The sequence below is a fragment of the Nycticebus coucang genome, chromosome 1 (genome assembly GCF_027406575.1).
Source record: "Nycticebus coucang isolate mNycCou1 chromosome 1, mNycCou1.pri, whole genome shotgun sequence".
Lineage (NCBI taxonomy): Eukaryota > Metazoa > Chordata > Mammalia > Primates > Lorisidae > Nycticebus > Nycticebus coucang.
Window position 1 is genome coordinate 15865386 of NC_069780.1, and position 19597 is coordinate 15884982.

The window sequence follows — 19597 nt, forward strand, 5'->3', positions numbered from 1 at the left end:
ATTCATAATAAACAAAATGGAAGGGTCTTTCATGCCTGGATTCATCTTTCCTCTTTGGAATTGACTGGGAACGAGTTTGCTGTGTTGGCATTTTGTGGTAATGACTTTACTATTATTAACAATGACAATAGTTCCAGGCAGTATTTCATATTTACACAGCCGCCTTCCACATAGGAGAAAAAGCACCTGGCAAACATTCTCGTTTTTATTATTGATGGCTTAGATTAATAAAGCGCCTTTCTGTCAAAGAGCTCATTAATCCTACGCAGACTCCTGTGACACAGACAGGCGAGTGAGCCATTTCTATCCAAATTATCTGAACCCTGGGGGCCTCTCCATCTACCAGACTCCCCTACCCAGATTTCTCCTGCTGCCCCTAGAATTGTTCTCACACCCTCCCTCCGTCTATCTGCTCGTCCTGCCAACATTCTCTCTTCTCTTCAAACCACCTTCACCATCACCGCATGAATCATTTTCTTACATCTGCTCAGAAAACAGCCCAGGCTCTTCATTGCCTGTAGAAACAAACCCAAATTCCCTCCCAGACCATTCAAGGCCTTCCTCGTCTGGCCCAGTCTGTTTTCTCAGCCATATCTCTGACTTTTCTCCTTCACGCAGAGGTCACACAGCCCAGACTTCTGAACTCCAACCCCACTCTGCTCTATGCTCATTATGCTGCATTTTTTCCAGAAATCACCTTTCCAACCCCATCACTGACTACCAAAAATATGTTCTCAGTTCCTCTCCAATGCTCTTTTCTTTATGAATCCTACCTAACACCTCAGCTGAAAAGAACCACTCCCTCTAGCTCCTGAAGCACAAGTTTAACCTTTATTTACAGCACTTCCCACACTCCACCTAGGACTACAATGACTTATAAACGTGCATCTGTCTTGGCTCGGCGCCTGTAGCACACTGGTTACGGCAAGAGCCACATACACAGAGGGTGACGGTTTCGAACCCGGCCCAGGCCTGCTAAACAACAATGACAACTACAACAAAAAATAGCCGGGCATTGTGGCAGGCACCTATAGTCCCAGCTACTTGGAAGGCGGAGGCAAGAGAATCGCTTAAGCCCAAGAGTTGGAGGTTGCTGTGAGCTGTAACGTAACAGCACTCTACCTAGGGTGACATAGTGAGACTCTGTCTCAAAAAAAAAAAGTGCATCTGTCTTATTAGAATGTTGTCATCAACATTCATACAGTCAGGTCTAGTGTCAGGTGATGGGTAAAAATAAAGCTCTCTGCCTTTGTGGAGCTTATAATCTGGCAGACACTCTTGTCTATAGTACCTCATCCAAATGGCAAGATTTTCTCAATTTTTCCAAAGGTTGTACACAACAATACAATTCCAGATGCATAAAAGAGATGTTAATTCATTACACACCACAGATACTTTTCAGAATTGGTTCTCAAAATATAATACAAAGACCCCTGGGGATTCCCATGGCCTTTTAAGGGGCCTCCAAAATAGTCAAAACGATCCAAATAATGTGAAACATGTTCAACATTGTCACTCTGATTCTCTCACAAGTATATAGCAGAGTCTTTCAGAGGTGATGTGTGATATAACAAAAGATTGAAGAATTAAGTATATAGGAGAATTGATCTGTCTTCTGTTAAAACCGTTATTAAGCCGATTTGCAAAAATGAAAAACAATGCAACCTTGTCACTAAATTACTTTCATCTCAGAAAATATTTTTTTGAGAGTTTACACAGAAAGATAACCTTATTTATGTTAAGATTTAATGGGTTTACAATTGCTAATATCTTAATAAATTACATAAATACTTTAAAATATGTATTTTAATTTCTATATGTTAAACATCAGTGGCTATAACAAAAATTCTTTAGGTTTCTCAATAATTTTCAAGAATGTAAAGGGATTAGGAGATCAGAAAACTTGAGAAGTGTTGCCTTGGAGCAGTGGACTTACAGGTCTCTGAGAACCCCATCGAACAATGCCTGCATAGAAGTGGAGTCATTTATAATTGCACTGTTCCCGGACTTCAATCTCCATTTAAAAAACTATCCTATCCTATCCTATGTGTGAGATTCATTTATTTACAAGTTTTCCATCACCACCTCAAAGTCCCCTAGTTTGATAGTGAGGTGTTTAAAGGTAGAGACTAATTCTAACTTTACCTTTTCTACAGCATACAAGGGTGGCACCTGTTGCTCAAAGGAGTAGGGCACTGGCCCCATATGCCGGAGGTGGCGGGTTCAAACCCAGCCCTGGCCAAAAATCTACAGCATACAACACAGAATGTGCAGCCATAAATATTGGAAGGAGAGAAGGAAGGAAGGAAGGGAGGAAAGGAAGGAAGGGGGGGGGAGGAAGAAAGGGAGGGAGGGAGGGAACTATGTCTTACTCAGTTCTTTCAAGATTCTACCACAGTAATCTGCCCATTGAACGTGTCTCTTAACCTACAGTATGCAACACAGAACGTGTAGCCATAAATATTGAGAAGGAAGGAAGGAAGGAAGGACTATGTCTTACTCATTCTTTCAAGATTCTATCATAGTAATCTGCACATTGAACAAGTCTGTTAACCTTCATGTAAATGTGTTCCATTGGTATTACATAAAAGTGACAAAGATATCAATAGTTTCACCTGGAACACTAGTAAACTCACTACAGCTTAAAAATCACAATTTCCAAAGTTTTAAAAGATTCTTCTGATAAGCAAATCAATAAGCAAACATTTGTGCACACTAGTCTTTCAAGTTAAAGATGCAAACTTGGAAATGGATGTAGTTGGTTTGATTGACTGTGTATAAACTATCTTCCTTAAGGACAATAAATTCTCAGTGATTAGAAGTGACTTCCTCTATCTTATCTCTTGAGTTAGAGTAAATGAGAAGTTAGTACAATTAAGCTAAAAACAATAACAGAAGAAGAGTTAAAGTGAAATTGTACATGACAAGTCCATTTTAAAGATCTTTCTGAGCCCTCTCCTTCCCTTACTGCTGTCAATTAAGGTACTTTTGGTCCTCAGGAGTCCCTTTACTGTCTAAGGCTATCCTTACCATGGCGTAACTCTTGAGCTTGACCTAATAGATTTCATCTCCTGCTTTAATTCAATCTGTGCAATTTAACCCACATAATTTTTACAATTAAAAATAAATCTAGACATCATCTATTACAACTGTCTCATACACAGCTGAAGCTCAGCTAGGTTAAACCTTCCCAAGGGAATATTAATTCATGACAGATCATCAAGGTCTCTCCCTTTTCCAGAGACTACATGCTTAAAATTGCTAAATAACTGCTAAACCCCAACAAAGCACTCTGTTCTAGACCACTCTTGGTTCCCTTCCTGTACAAAAACTTTTCCTATATATTTCTTCAGTATCCTGCTATTTTAATGCATCATAGACATTTACCCAAGTGTGGTTATTATCCATGATTCAAAATCGATCGTCAATTCATACCTTATCTCAAGTTAGTTTATTAGGTTAGCAAGCCAAACAATTTTCCTTATAACATTTCTATTTTTATAGGAACAGTTGACGTCTTCAAACAAAAGAGTAAGTGAAAATTTCACACACTATTTCACACACAAGTTTAGAAGCAGAGATACTTGAGAACCAGAATGTGCTTTGGTTCCTTAAATTATAACACAGAGACAGACATCTATGCACAGGACCAAGACTAGAAGAGGTTCAACAAAGGAAATCGCCTTCCCTGTTACTCTCCACATTGTTAACCTGAACCTGGTCGACAAGAGAATAGTCAACAAACAAGTGACATGATCTGACAGACTCAGCAAGGATCTGCAGGGGATTTGTTCCAACTCCTCCCCCAGGATATTCAAATCCTCCGTGCTCAAGTCCATTATATAAAATAAAAATGTTTTTATATAACCTACATACATCCTCCCATACACTTTAAATCATCCATAAATTACTTATAATGACTAACACAATGTAAATTCTATGTAAATGGACTTTATATGATATTATTTAACAATGACAAAAAAGCATATATATTTTCAGTACAGATGCAACAATCATAACCCTAACTACATTTTTGATTTGTGGCTGGTCGAATCTGCAGACACAGAACCTCTGTAGGTACAGAGGACCAACTCTACTGGGCTGAAATTCACAAAAGATGAACTCTAGCTTAAATTGTTTACTACCCCCCATTTCACGTAGTTTATGCTTAACGCATTTTATTCCATCTTTTCAGGTAAATGAGTTTGACAGCATATATATATATACATATATATGTATCTTAATAAATTAAACTCCAAAGCGAAATTATGTCCATTAAGGTCAATAGGTGACTTTCCAAAAGTAATACTGTCAAGGTTATCCACATTCAAATTTGAAGGAGCTTTAAAGTGGGTCTTAGGGTTATAGCTCCAGGGAACCATCCAGGCCTTCCAAAAGTACAAATAGAAAATTTTGAAACATTTGGCATACATAATTTCTGGTATCTGCACTACAAATGATAAATTTTTAAATGTAATGAATGCTGTAAAACTGTAGACTAAATTTCCAACAAGTCCTAATCTGAATAAGTTTCCTATGTTAACCAAGTTTTCCTTAAAATCTTGTACTTTGATTTTATTAGTAGTTTCTCTGACATTGGTTATCAAAATGAAGAAGAACATGAAAGATGATAAAACTTTATGCAGATTGTTATTCAGCCTTCAAATAGGCTCCAGGAAAGTTCCAATTTTTTAAAAGAAAGCATTAGGCGGCGCCTGTGGCTCAAAGGAATAGGGTGCCAGCTCCATATGCCGGAGGTGGTGAGTTCAAACCCAGCCCTGGCCAAAAACTGCAAAAAATATATATATTTTCGTGATCTAACATCAAATTACTTGTGAACTTTAAATGGCAGCCCCAAATCCATCTTCCTAAGAGATACAGCCAGAGGGACAGCCAATCTTTAAAATTTTATCCATACTACAATAGGGGGGTGTCTTGGTCCATTTGGGCTGCAAAATACCAGAAGCTGAATAACTTATAAACAATAGAAATGTTTGTTTGTTTGTTTTTGCAATTCTGGAAACTGTCAAGTTTAAACTTGAAGCAGATGTGGTGTTTGGTGAGGGTCCATTTGCTGTGTCATCACATGCTGAAAGAGACTACTTAGCTCTCTGAATTACACTAGTCCAGATTGCCTTCACCCTCTCTACGTAATCATCTCCCAAAGGCTCCAAATCCTCACAGCATCTCCTTGGGTGTTAGGACTTCAGCCTATGAATTTGGAGAGTACACAAAATTCAGAATATAGTGTAGGGCTACTTAGGTTGGTTTTACCAAGGTTCAATATTCCTAAGGATTTAGTTTCCCATCTTGGTAGCTATGTTTCAACCATTGAGAAGCAAGACAGAATGGCACCCTATAATGGTAAATTACTGAATATTCTCTTATTTATCTCATTGGTAAGGTATTTAGTTTTGCATACCTATTATGCTAATTTCTATCTATCTCTTTTCACTTTGATTACTCTGTTACTATTTCTTGAAATTTTTGTACACTTACCTGGAATTCAAATCATATCAATATTTTAAGGCTCCATTCAGATCTAACTTTCAACTTTAATACCAAGAAGAATATAACATAGCAACAAAAAAGCTTGTGCTCCAAACTTAGACTCCCTGGTGAGGATGACGAGCTGCGTGACCTTAGGCAAGACACTAAATCTTCTGTGCCTCATTTTCATCACTTGTAAAATCAAAATGTTCAACAGAATTGCTGCGAAGATTAAATGAACTGCATGCAAAGTACTATGAACTGCTTGTCATGAAGTAGTCACTCGATAAATGTTAGTCGATATTGTAATTCTTCATTGCATATACAGCATATTTTAATGAGTGACAGAGTATATCAAAGATTCTTCAAGCAGGGCAGTTATATGTTAACAACTGCAGATCAAATAAAAAATCTGGTGGCTTCACTGGTAGAATCCCAGACAAGACAATAATATGCCAGGCTACTTAAACAGACCTGCTAATGATGTGAAAGGGGTCTGGATCATGACTGTGGCAAGAGATTTAAATCAAAGGCAAGTGATGAGAAATGTTTTGGAAATAAACTAGGTTGATTGTACTTTCGCTTATTAATTTTAAAATAAGGCAGTTGTTATTTCTTTGTACTTTTTGCCGGGTTGGTTTCTATTCTTATCCTCACACTTAGTAACATGTGATCTTTTGCTTACCCTCTTTTAGGTGCTTATTCCACATCTTTTTTAAAAAGTGAAGAATTGACCCAAATAAAAGCTGTGTTTTTTTAAAACCCTAAAATATATGAATCTCTAAACTAAATTCATCTCGTATTAAATTATAGAATCACAAATTGTATTCTTAGAAGCTAGCACAGTACCTGGACTATAAATATACATTATATGACAAATATTGAATCTACCTAGGCAATAGGTATTAAGAGTGAAGACTTTTTAAATCCTCCCTCTTCTTCACCCACCACTTCATTACCACAACCGGTTGCTGGTTACTTTGATTTATCTTATTATATTTTAACTGCAATAGCACCTTGACTGTTCTCTCTGGATCCAATTAAATCCTCTTGCAAACACTCTGAAAAACTGAAGAACTGGGAGTCAGACGAGAAAGACTTGGGCTTAGTTTAGATTCTTTATGTTTCTTAATTGTGTAACTCTCAGAAAGTCATGTGACCTCTCTAAACCTGGGTTTATCTACGAATCATGGTGGTGATATGAATTTTAAATGCCTGCAAAGTGCTTATCATAGTGCCTATTATACAGTAATAACTCAAGAAATGTTAGTTATTATTTTAAAGGACAAATCTTGAAAAGATTTGAGCATGCACTTCACAAAAAAGGATAATAAAATGGCCAATAAAAAATGAAAAGATGTTCTTCTTCATTAGTAATCAGCAAAATGCAAATTAATACTTCTGTGAGTACAATTATGTACACACCTGATTAACAAAATTTAAGAACTTAGAAATCAAGTTGTGGTGAGGATACAAAGTTTCTCATACACTGCTTCTAGTGTAAGTTAATGCAACTGATTGGGAAAAACATTTTATAATTATTAAGTAAATTAAAGGTGCACATACCCCCAAACTCAGCAATTTCTGCCCTTGATATTTATCTTATAGATGCTCTTGTATATATGTGACAGAATCTATATATTCTATTAATATATATAAATATAAAATGATTTGGTTCGTATAGGGCATATACTAACCAAATATATAAATGTTATATATCATATGTCATCTATTATATATATTTGGTTAATATATAAATATGAAAAGATAATATATAAATATTTCCATACAATATTTAACAATTCAAATGTCCATCAACAGTAAATGTATAAGTAAATTTTGGTATATTCACAGGGTAGAATACTATACAAAAATGTATATGAACAAACCACATGCATGAACATGGATAAATCTCACACTGTTTAGCAAAATAATCAGGTGAGTGAGAATGCATATGCTATGATTATGAATATGTGGAGTTGAAGCATAGGCAAAACTAAAGTTTATAGTGTAGCGGTGCATCCATAGGTGGAAAACCTACAAAGAAAAGCAAGGGAATGCACGTGACAGACAAAAGGTAGGACAGTAGTTAGAGATTAACTCTGGTGGACAATGAAAAATCTGCAATCTGAAAGGGCACACGGGCTTGCCGGTAGCCTATTCCTTAACACCATTCCTTATATGGTGTTTGGTTTCTAATTATTGTTTAACTTGTACCTGTTTCATACAAGTACAAAGTATATGAGTATATGGTGTTTGCTTTATAATTATTCTTTAACTTGCACTTCGTTTATATGAGTATACTCTTGTATGTGTATGAAATATTTCACAATTAAAAAATAAACTGATCATGGCATTCTTCCACTAAAATCTTTCAAATGCTCTTCACCTTGTAATAAAATCTAAATTCCTTTGTGTAAGAGATCCTTCGTGATTTGCCCTTGTACCCCTCTTCAGCTTCATCTCTGCCATTACCACTTACACTCCTGCACAGAAAATGATACCTAGTCCCCCCAAACAATCATGTTCCCTCAAACTTCTGGTCTATTGGAAAATATCCCCAGTGTGGACTGATCCCTCCTTTCTTCTGGCTAGCCTCTTACTATGCTTAATAGCTCACTAAAATATCACTTGCTCTGAGAAGGCTTCCTTGACTAATCCATACCATGTCTGCCTTAGATTCTCCTCTGACGCCCTTCCAGTGGCACTCTACGTCTGCCCATGTAACAGCACTTTATAAGTACTACCCTCCTCAGAATACATCTACCCCATTAACAGCACATTTTATTGTAATGTTTGCTTAATTAATTAATGTTTATGATGGAGGCAACATAATATATGTTGTTCCATCACTGGGAATAACACATAACTCAACATAACTCACAAGCTATGCGTTAGATCACAAGGCGGTCTATATATCTAGAGTTATATAAGCCAGTAAGCAAACGAAAGAAAGATATTGATTGCTAGTTCAAAACAGTTTCTTTGCAAGTCTTATGAACACCATTGTCATACTCTATTTCTCAAAGATGTTATTTGACAGATTATAATGAGTTCATCTCAGCTGGAATCTATTGATTATTGATTTTCGTGACTATGAGGCATCAAGTATTTGATTTAAAAAGATATTTTGCCTGTATGTGCTAATATTTTATAAAATGAGTTTTTGAAATTACTCCAACTAAGCAGACCTACTAGATCTATTTTTAATATTCTTTCAAGCAAAAGGATTTGTAGGCTAAAATGTTTATAAATTGAATTTTATGAAACTGTTATTTCTCTTCCCTTATTTCTGAAGATCTAAATTCTGTGTAGTGTACGTGGTTATGTGTGTGTGCTCCTGAAAGGAATTGAGCATCACAATTTAACTCAGAACCAATTTTTCTACTAAATGACATGGATTAGAAAAGCCACTTAAAATAATGGTACCCAGCTGTTACTCTGCCACATGAAACTGTGAATTGCAAAGATCATGGTGGTTGTATCACGGTCTTATATGCTGCACCCATCCACCTCAAGAAAGACTTCGCAACACTATCTGTAGTACTGTACTGTCAAACACTTTGTTCTATTGACTTCCGCTCTTTTAGTTGACATTATCTGAAGCAATATTTCTTTAGATACATATACTAAACCATAAGCAATATTTAATTGGTTGTGTCAACAATCATAGTAAAAAACATTTTGAAACTTGTAACTCACCACTGCCTATATGGTTTCTCATCTATAGGAAATGGCTCTAATTCAACACCTTCTTGCACGAGCTGTCATAGCAAAGATCTGAGATGGTCCTGCCGTTGGTGTTTCTCATAGTAGCCTAAAATTAAAGCAAAAAGATAGATGAGTACAATTTTAAGATTTAAATGGAAATGTTACATGCATTTAGAAGACCAAAAGACTAACATCGAAAACAATCGGTTCCTGGGTGGGCGAGTTGCAGGGGGGTAAAATTGAAACATCTCAAAGTAGTTAACACATCATAATTTAATCGCAAGCACAAGGACTTGGGTGTTATCAGCACCAGAACAGCCAGACATTTTAAAATCTGAACATAAACCCAATTGGTAACATAAACCCAAATTATTACTTAGGTGGATATGATATTTGGGATTTCGTGATATGGATTTGGCTAAGACGAAGCATCCCACTTGTCCTTGACGGGGAAGCTCCACTGGTACATGTGTTTGCACATTCTGCTCTTCACATAAGATTTCACTGAACTTTGTGTCACAGTTCCCCAATCTCTTCCCCCCATGACACTTAGCAGGGAACCTAGTGGGCCACATTCACTCAGTGAATATGTATCGTGTCCCTACTGAGTGCCAGGCAGAGTCAGTCCCTGGCAGAGGTGATAATTTAGTAGGGAATACAGGTAATGCAGGACTAGGCAATGTCTATGTTGTTTAAGTGCTGTGATGGCACTTCCTCCCACAAACACTGAATGAACATTGGCAAATAAACAGACGGAAGAGCTCTGCTTCACTACCCATGCTTTCAGAACCTGTTTCCAATGAGCAAGAAAAGGACAATTACTTTAAACAACTCATTTTAGGGAAACACATAGAGCACTCAACCAGGCAGGTTAACATCTGTACAAACCAGGATCGGTTTTACTTCTATGAAGACAAGTCACTGAGATGGATCTCAAGAACTTTTAAATCACTGCTGCTTTTTTATTATTATTATTCCTATCAGAAAAGTAGTAAAAAATCTGTTTATTGCTGTTTAGGCCACTTACAAATGTCTGATTGTCCCGTAATGGAGCTTCACCTTAGACCAGCACTCCACACAGAGTCCAGAGTGCGGTGGTTGCAAAGGCTTCTAAGGAACCTCCGGTCATTTCTTTTTCCATTGAAAGCTCCAATTTCCATTCCTAGGAGCACAATTTCCATAAGCCTATGCATTTTACATCTCACATTCACCAGGGATAGGAAGAGTGATGGCCATGGTGGCTAGCTATTGATCCAAAATGTCAAACTAGAAAATCCCTCACCATGAATAAGTAGGTGTTTGAGGTCTAACTTTTGAAAGCTAAAATGTGTCTATTTATGGAATTTCAATATCACCTGATGTTTCCTCTTAGAGTTTTTACCAAGATTCATAATAATAAATGAAGCTTCTCACCATTAAATACAGAAAATACAGTATCTACAGCATACAGATCTTTCATTTTCCCCTTGATTTGCTTATAGGATAAAATGTACTCTAACTGAAAAATCTTTAGGCAGAACCTTACAGCTTCATATGAACAAATAGGTGAATTTCTAAAACTGCAGGTTCCAATTCTAAATTACATTTTCTCTTTCAAAAAATCAATATGCAGCATGATCTTTTATCTGAATCAGCAGTCCAGTGTCTCATCTCAGACTTATGTAATGCAAGAGATACATGCAATATGCTCAAGAAACAAATGGATTCTCTTCTTCTTTACCAATAAACATCTGTCCTGGTGGTCTACAGGCTCAACTTCTTCCACAAGTGCTTGGTCCAAAGAAGAAGGTACAGTAACAGATATGGTAGGAGGGGGGCACTCAGCAAGCCTGTAGCAAACAGAGTTGTACCCTGTTCTTGTCATTAGTGAACACTTTCTGTCTCTTTTTGCATCATTGTTGCAATTTCCAACCAAAAGCTTAAAAGAGACTATAAGAGAAAATAGAACAATAAGGAAAAAATTTTAAATATCAAATTGTTTGCGCTTATTCTAACTAAATGAAGTCTCTTGCTGTGAGTCCATTACTCTAATTAGCAACCAAGCAATCATTTGATCTGAAGACACCAATCCAAATCCTTTAGATGTAGATGTGACCAAAGCCCAGAATGAAGGCAAGAAGGGAGAACATCTACCCCACTGTTAAACAAACAAGAAAACCCTTAATTTCTCTTTATCTCTTCTCATCACTAAAAAAAGACTTTGTAACTAAGCTTACATCCAAAGAAACATTCATTCACATGAAGCCACAACAAAACTTTAAAAATATATACATATGCCTTTAAATGTGGGAGGCTTTTTCAGATTACTTAGGTTAGGCAAATTATCTTTGCTTATGATATACCTATACGATATACTAACAAGAGAAATGCTGTGAATTTTCCTATACATTGAAAATGATTGTATTTTAGAGCATTCACAATAAACCCGCAGTTAATTACAACCTTGAAAAATATTGACCACATACTATGAAACCATTAAGTACCAACAGCTACAGACGTACCAGACAATGACAGCAAAAACACACTCAGTCCCTCTGGGATCTGTTCATAAACATCCCCTTCCAGCATGGCAAACACACTCCTCCCAACAGCAGATGCTGTTTTGAGGCGAGCAAGCAGGAAGCTGGAGGCAGCTGATTTTTCCACTCTCTTATAGAATTTCTTACTGCCTCATTATCAGAAATCTTTTTTACTGAAACTGCAAAGATTTTCTAAGAAAAGGAGCCCCTCAAATTAAAGACACTTTGCTACAGCAGGAGGAAATGATTATGCAAATGAGGAAGCATGATGACTCTGAGATTTAAGGTCATACCACCTTTGTCATCTGATTCTCGAGTCCCAGTGTGGGGGAGAGGAAAGCCAGTTTGCTCTGTGTGATAAAATAAGCTAATCCAACACTTTACGTCAATTTTTAGAGTAAGAGCAAGGTAGAGATGGGACTACATACCTGAGGCAGCAGAACTGCTACATCCAGACCGTCCAGCCCCTAAAATCCAGTGGTTCCCAAGTGGCATCAGAAGCTCGTGAGCTCATTCATGAATACAATTATCTATATTTACAACATATATGCTCAGATAAGGTGGAAAATTTACAGAAGCTTCTCTGAGAGAAATGGTCATTACTGCAACCATTTTAAATATGTTGATCAGCGCTCTGTGAGCTCTTCCAGGGTCTAACAACTAGCAGATTAGGGACAGAAGGAGATATTGGACCTTGAGCTGGCAATTCCTGGTGCACCATAACCATTTTCCTTAAATCTGAACTATGGCCTGTCCCATATGACTTAGCCTGCTTCTCCCTAGTTCCTTCATAAAAGTTATCTTCCACACAGCAGAAACAGGCAGGGCTGCCGTACATACACCGTCAGGCTCTGCAGCAAAGGAAGCCCATGTAAACAACCTTGTGATTGCCTCAGAGCCTACTGCCTTGGGATAAGCCATTCTTCTTCTGTGACTAAATTGCAGTTTCCTGGGAAGTTATATGTTTAAGGGGGCAAAAGCAGAGACTCAGTCTCCATCTAGATTTGAATGTAGGAAGAAAAAAAGAAAATATACATATGCATAATTTTTTTTGAAATATCTATAACCTGGAAGATCTTCCAGTAAATCACATTTATTTTGCTGAAGGCACAAATATATAAATTCTGATTAAACATATTGCCATGCTCATTTCTGATTTTTTTTTTCCAAAACAGCTCTGACATTTCTAGGGGACACAATATCCCAGCACAAAATACCTGGGAACCTTGCCATTAAAAAAAAAAAAAAAAAAAAAAAAGCTGCTTGCTGTGACTAGATCACTTTCTTAAAGGGACCCCTGACCTATATGACTGCAGTGACAGTGTTTCTTCTCATCTTGAACCTGAGCTCCATTCTGCTTTCCTCTCTCCTCACCAAATTTAGCCTAGAGTCACTCTGCAGGAGTAATGTCATTAGTTTTTCACCTAAAAAAATTGTGTGTGCGCGTGCGTGTGTGTGTACACATATATGCATATACACATATCATTCCAAATATTTTGGAATGTATTTATGCATTTTTACTAATGCATAAATACATTCAAAATATTTAAGTGACAGCTCTCAAGAAGCAAACATATATGCATTCTAAAAGACATTATTTTTTAATGTTTCATGGAACCCACAGCATTTCTCAGATGTGGACCTGAGGTCAGCACTCCTGACAAGCACGGCTGTTTTCACCCCCGCCCCCACCCCCGGCCCCCGGCCCCGCTGTGTGTGTGTGTTTTTCTCTTCCATTCTGGAGCTCTGCATTGGTCTAAAAGCCCCCAGTCACAGTAAGAATGCTCTCTCCCAGCCTCAGCTACCCTTCACTTCAAACAGAAAGGTTTCAACACACCCAAGTCTGGGAAGGGATGCTCTGCCCAGAGGAAAAGCTGGTGGCTCGGAGCCTCAGAGATACTTCACTTCATTAACCCGCTTCCACCCCACCTCTCCCAGCTCTCCCATCCTCCTTCTCCCGCCCCACCAGGAGCAATCAATAGACATCACCCCACCCTCCGAACGCAGATTGCAACCCAGAAGGAGCAAAGAGCTACCTACCATTCCGTGCGGAGAACTGCGATCCTGAGCCGGCAGCGTTTGCCCCAGAAACCCTCCCTACTTGCGTCCCAGTACCCACATTGCAAACTGTGATAAGGAGGAGACTCTTTGGAGATGAGCAGATTGTTTAAAATTAATGATGGACTGGTGATTTCCAAGAAAACACAATCTTAAACTCACTGAAGCCCTTGAGGATTGAGAGGTGAGGAGAAAAAAGGAAATTTGTAAAAACGAAAAAAGAAAAGAAAAAGGTAAGCACAGAACAAGCACCACCCACCCCCATAAAAATAAAAAGAGCAGGGGAGGTTGAAAGAAAAAAGCAGCACAGTGGCTTGCTGAATCACCCTCTTTCACTGCCTGGAAACCATTGTGCAGCGTGGTGCTGCCTGTACCATTGTGGAACCTACCGGAGGAGACGGACAGAGGCTTGGGGAATGGGGTTGCTATGGCAACCGAAAGGAGCGCACTTGACGTCAAAGCCCAGCGAGGTCTGGGAGGAGGAAGCGGAGGAAAGAGGAAGAGGAAAGGTCTGTGTGCTGCTGCAGCTACTGTGTTTCCCGGCGAAATGAGGACCGGGCACAATTGGAAAGGAATAGGTCTGCCAGCAGCTTGCACTACCTGGCGGGACGTTCCCACCCCGTGCAACCTGCAGCCCCGGCCCTACGGACAGCAGCAGCCGGGAACAAACCCCAGCCGACCAGAACACCCTTGGAAACGCAGTCACAGCTGCTTTCCAACTGTCCCACCAGTATCTCGAAATCTTAAACAAGTTAAGAGGTGGGAATAACCTCAGCGGAGAAATAAGCACTGGAGTGTCTCGTGAACCCCAGGGGCCAGCTGCACAGCACTATTCCTCTTCTGTTTTCATAAAAATTCTAAATAAATATCCACAAAACCAAACTCAACAGACTAATATTCAGATTGCAATCTGTGTATAGAAAGAAAATACGGATAACGTGAGTTAACAAATCAGCATTTTTTTTGTTGTTGTTGTTAACTGCAGATAATTTTCTGGAAAACTGTTACAAATTGCACTATTTGGGGAAAATACCTCAATTTTATTTAAGTAATTTTGTCTGCCTTTGATTCATAAGGATATTTTTAAAATCTCCATACAGTTTTAATATCTACACATAATAGTTTCTTGGAATGAGAGCAGATGGAATAGTGGAACAGTGAAACCACTGTTAAAAAAATTAAGTTTATCGATTTTTTGAAACAGGAAATTTTTCAATATAAAAGTTGCTTAAACCAGCCCCAGCTCTTGAACTTCTCAAATTGTATGGTCTAATCCGATTCCTTTTTTTTGGTTAAATACTTTAGAGGTAGGTTTCTGTTTATTGCAATCAGGTAGTGCTGAGTTTTATATGATTACATTTTATGTTTTTGCTTTTTTTCTTCCTTTTTGATATAGAATCTCACTGTGTTGCCCATGCTAGAGTGCTCACAGCAACAACCTCACACTCCTGGGTTCAAGTAATCCTCCTGCTTCAGCCTCCTGAGTAGCTAGAACTATAGGTGCCTGCCACTATGCTGCACTAATTTTTTCTATTTTTAATAGAGACAGGGTTTCAGTCTTGCTCAGGCTGATCTCAAACTCCTGAGCTCAAGGGATCAGCCTGCCTTGGCCTCCCAGAGTGCTAAGATTACAAAGGTGAGCCACCACACCTGCCCCTTTTACGTTTTTGAACTAGGATACTTACATGAACAAGGAGCTTCTTCCATACGTAAACATAAAAGAAATAACATGCAACAGATGTAAACTCAGCAGTGACTGTAGACATTGAAACACATAAACCTGTAAGGGACCACTATAAGGTTTTGTTGTTTCTGTTGTGGACCTTGCTTGTGTTATTTTATTCAGGAAGAAAACTTAGAAAAAGAAAGGATTGGGTGAGTTTTCTGTCATTCTAGTCCGTTGGATAAGTTTGGGGATGTCCTTTTGCTCTAATTTCAAGTTCAACAAGAATCAACCGTAACTTTTAGTCTTCACAGTGGGTCTACCTACAAGGTCACTATCTCATATAAAAATAGGGATTGAAACTGGATGAGGTGCCTCAGGCCAATAATCCTAGCACTCTGGGAGGTGGGAGGATCACTTGAGATCAAGAGTTTGAGACCAGCCTGAACAAGAGTGAGAGCCCATCTCTTCTAAAAATAGGGAAAAAACTACCCAGACAACATCATGGCACAAGCCTATAGTTCCAGCTACTTGGGGGGACTGAGGCAAGAGGATTGCTTAAGCCCAGGAGTTTAAGATTGCTCAGTGAGCTGTGATGACACCACTCTTGCCAAGGCAACAGACCAGGATACTGTTAAAAAAAGGGGGGGCCTATGGGGGTTGATACTCAAACAACTTTTTATACATAATACTTAGCATTCTGGCTTTTAAATTACTATATTTAAGTTCAGATACCAAAGGTCAGTTCCCTAATCCCACTTCTGGGTACACACCCAAAGAAAGTGAAATCAGTATATTGAAGAGATGTCTGTCTGCACTTACATGTTCATTGCAGCATTATTCACAATAACCAAGATAGGGAAACAACTCTCGTACATTATTGGTAGAAGTATAAAATGACAAAAGTATCCGGTAAATGGTTTGGCAATTTTTACAATATTAAACCTACAGTATGACTCAACAATTCTATTGACAGGTATTAGCTCAAGGAAATAGAAACATATGTCCACCCCCAAAAAAAGGTTATACATAAATCTTTATGCCAGCCTATTTTTTAATAGGCAAAAACTAAAAATAACCCAAAGTATATCAATAGGAAAACAGATAAGTAAATTATGGTGTACACTCAGTCCCCCATATTGGCAGGTTTCATATCTTCAGATTCATCCAACTTCAGATAAAAAATGTCAAGGAAAAAAAGCCGGTCATGGTGGCACCTGCCTGTAGTCCCTGTTACTCAGGAGGCTGAGGCCAAGAGTTAGAAACTGCAGTAAGCTGTGATGATACCACTGCACTTTAGCCTGAGCAACATAGCAAGACCTTATCTCTATTTTTAAAAATTAAGTAATATAAAAAATAACAATATGGCAATGAAAAATAAGAGAAGTTTTAAACACAACACAGTATAAACCAGGGGTCCTCAAACCGCGGCCCACGGACCACATGAGGCGGTGTGATTGTATTTGTACATGTTTTGTTTTTTTACTTCAAATTAAGATATGTGCAGTGTGCATAGGAATTTGTCATAGTTTTTTTTTTTTTAAACTATAGTCCGGCCCTCCAACGGTCTGAGGGACAGTGAATTGGCCCCCTGTTTAAAAAGTTTGAGGACGCCTGGACCATTTGCATAGCATTTACATCAAGGTAGATATTATAAGTAATTTAGAGATGATTTAAAATATATGGGAGATACATTACTGTTATGTGTCCATAATAATTAAAAATTTAAAAAATAATAAATATATGGGAGGATGTACATAGTTTAATGCAAGTACTATGCCATTTTACACAAGGGACTTGCACATCCACTGATTCTGGTATGAAAGGGTCTTGGGATCAATCTCCCTGAGGAGACTGAGGGAAAATTGTATTCAAATAATATGTACATAGGTCAATACCAAAGTTTTGAGACAGACTGTAATGATCCATTGTTTCACTGCTAAAAATCATGGTCAACAGCATCCTTTCTGATTTACCGCTGCAAGTTTCAACCTGCTTAGCTTATCGCTGATGCCAGGGGGGCTTCATTTGTTTCTGTCCATGTGGGTTTTACATTTTTGATTTTCGCATATTTCAAAAAACCAATCATCTTCATCCAGTAACTGTCAATTTTATTTATCTTTTAGTTTTATTAATGTCTTTTCAATTGATAAATCATAACTATATGTATTTATGTGTACTTATGAGGTATATTGTGATGTCTGGATATATACATGTGTACAATGCGAAGTGATTAAATATTAGCCGAGAACAATGACCATCACTTCCCATCATTTACATGGTGAGATATTTGAAATTTACTGTTAGCCATTTTGAGATATACACGATTGCTGACTACAATCACTGCTGTATAACAGATCTCAAAACTTACTCCTCCTACCTCTCTGAAACTTTAATCAACTGAAACTCTACTTAACTGAAAATCTTATTAGCCTGTTTTTCTTTTTAGCGTTAGTTACAAAAAGTAATAGATTCCAACCTTGCTTATATATTTTGGGGTGGATTTTACTAAATCGGCTTTAATTCTCAGCCTACTCATTTCAATAATATTTAAATATTATTATTTAATTTTTCTAAATTTATTCTATATACTTCAGGAAAATTAATTTCCTAAAAATTTGATTTAATACAATTTAATTTTTTAAAAAACCAACACCTAATTAGTTCCTTTTCCTTATTGTATAAAATCACCAACTCTTGAAGGTTGTCAATAAGATGATTTTATTTATCATTATATTTCTCTATTGCTATTTCTCAATCCAATACAATATGTTCGAGAGGCTTACTTCCTGCTCAAATAATTTTTTTCATTAAAAAGAGAAAAAAATAGAACAGCTAGCTATAGGGATTATTGTGAAATAGAACAATAATTGTGAAAAAGAACCCCAGGCACAAGGTTTGCATATAATTGCACCTATTATATAAACTCCCACAGAAATACCTAATTCCTTTGATTTGGCACTTACCATACTGTAGTTTGTATTACCATAAGTTTAAAAATATATAGTCTCATTTTATACTTGGCTATTACTTAATCCTCTTTATTTCCCAATGTCTTCACTGAAAATTCCCTTCTCCAAAAACCTAGCAGATCATCTTATATATATGATAGATGAGCAGAAAATATTTATGATTGATTATAATTATCTGTGGTTTATAATTCTTTTTACCAGTTATCAAAACATTTTATTTCAAATATTATTATGGAGTGTTAAGTTTTGATATATCCAGTATTAAAACAGATAACCTCTGTTACAATGTTACATATTTCAACTTTGTGTTGAGGTATAGAAACACTGTTTCAAATTCTTTTCAAAGTGCTTTCAAATAAAATTGTATTTAATATTAGATGTCTGACTAGAATCCTATCAGCACTATCAATCATAAGATTTTTTGAATGAAGAGTTCTAAATAAATAAATCATTATAAGTTTGCATTTTCAAAAGCATACAATATATTTATTATAGCATCTCTATATTCAAGTTTTATTTTATGGCATGTGTATGGTCTGACGTAGGACTAAAGATGTTCAGGAATATTTCTTACTCTCCAAACCAGGAGATTTCCCTTCTTTTATAAATACAAACTTTAAGATATTGCATTTTTCATAATGAACTACTGAAACATGCAACAACACAGATAAATCTCAAAAACACTATGTTGAGTGGGGGAAAAAAGACAAAAAAGAGTATATCCTACATATACCTATTTATTTATTTATTTATTTGAGACAGTCTCACTCTGTTCTCCTCAGTTGAGTGCTGTGGCATCTTAGTTCACAGGAACCTCAAACTCTTGGGCTCAAGCAATCTTCCTGCCTCAGCCTCCCAAGTAACTAGGACTACAGACGCCCACCACAATGCCCTGCTATTTTTAGAAACAGGGTCTCACCCTTGCTTAGGCTGGTCTTGAACTCCTGAGGTCAAGTGATGCACCTACCTCAAACTCCCAGAGTGCTAGGATTATAGCCATGAACCACTGCACCCAGCCAACATATCCATCTATACAAAGTTCCAGAACGTACAAAATTATTCTACGGTGATGGAAATAAGTCTACAGTTTTCTGCCTGATGGAGGCAGATAGTTAAGGACTATCTTGATGGCAAGTAGGATATTTCTGAAGTGATGACAATGTTCTACATCTTCATAGAGGTGT

General features: G+C 37.4%; 1 protein-coding gene across 10 annotated transcripts in view; it reads right to left on the reverse strand.

Moving 5' to 3' along the window:
• Window positions 1-19597, reverse strand: part of MAPK10 (mitogen-activated protein kinase 10) — a 569972-nt gene that overhangs the window by 300291 nt on the left and 250084 nt on the right. For 5 of the 10 annotated variants that reach the window (XM_053601165.1, XM_053601396.1, XM_053600876.1 and 2 more), the window contains exons 1-2: window positions 13761-14325; window positions 9193-9307 (exon numbers count right to left, since the gene is read on the reverse strand). The gene's annotated coding sequence lies outside the window, so the exon portion shown is untranslated. Of the gene's footprint in view, window positions 1-9192; window positions 9308-10921; window positions 11007-11702; window positions 11817-12148; window positions 12196-13760; window positions 14326-19597 lie in introns of those variants that run through there. The other 5 variants (XM_053601090.1, XM_053600934.1, XM_053600877.1 and 2 more) reach the window with 5 other exon arrangements.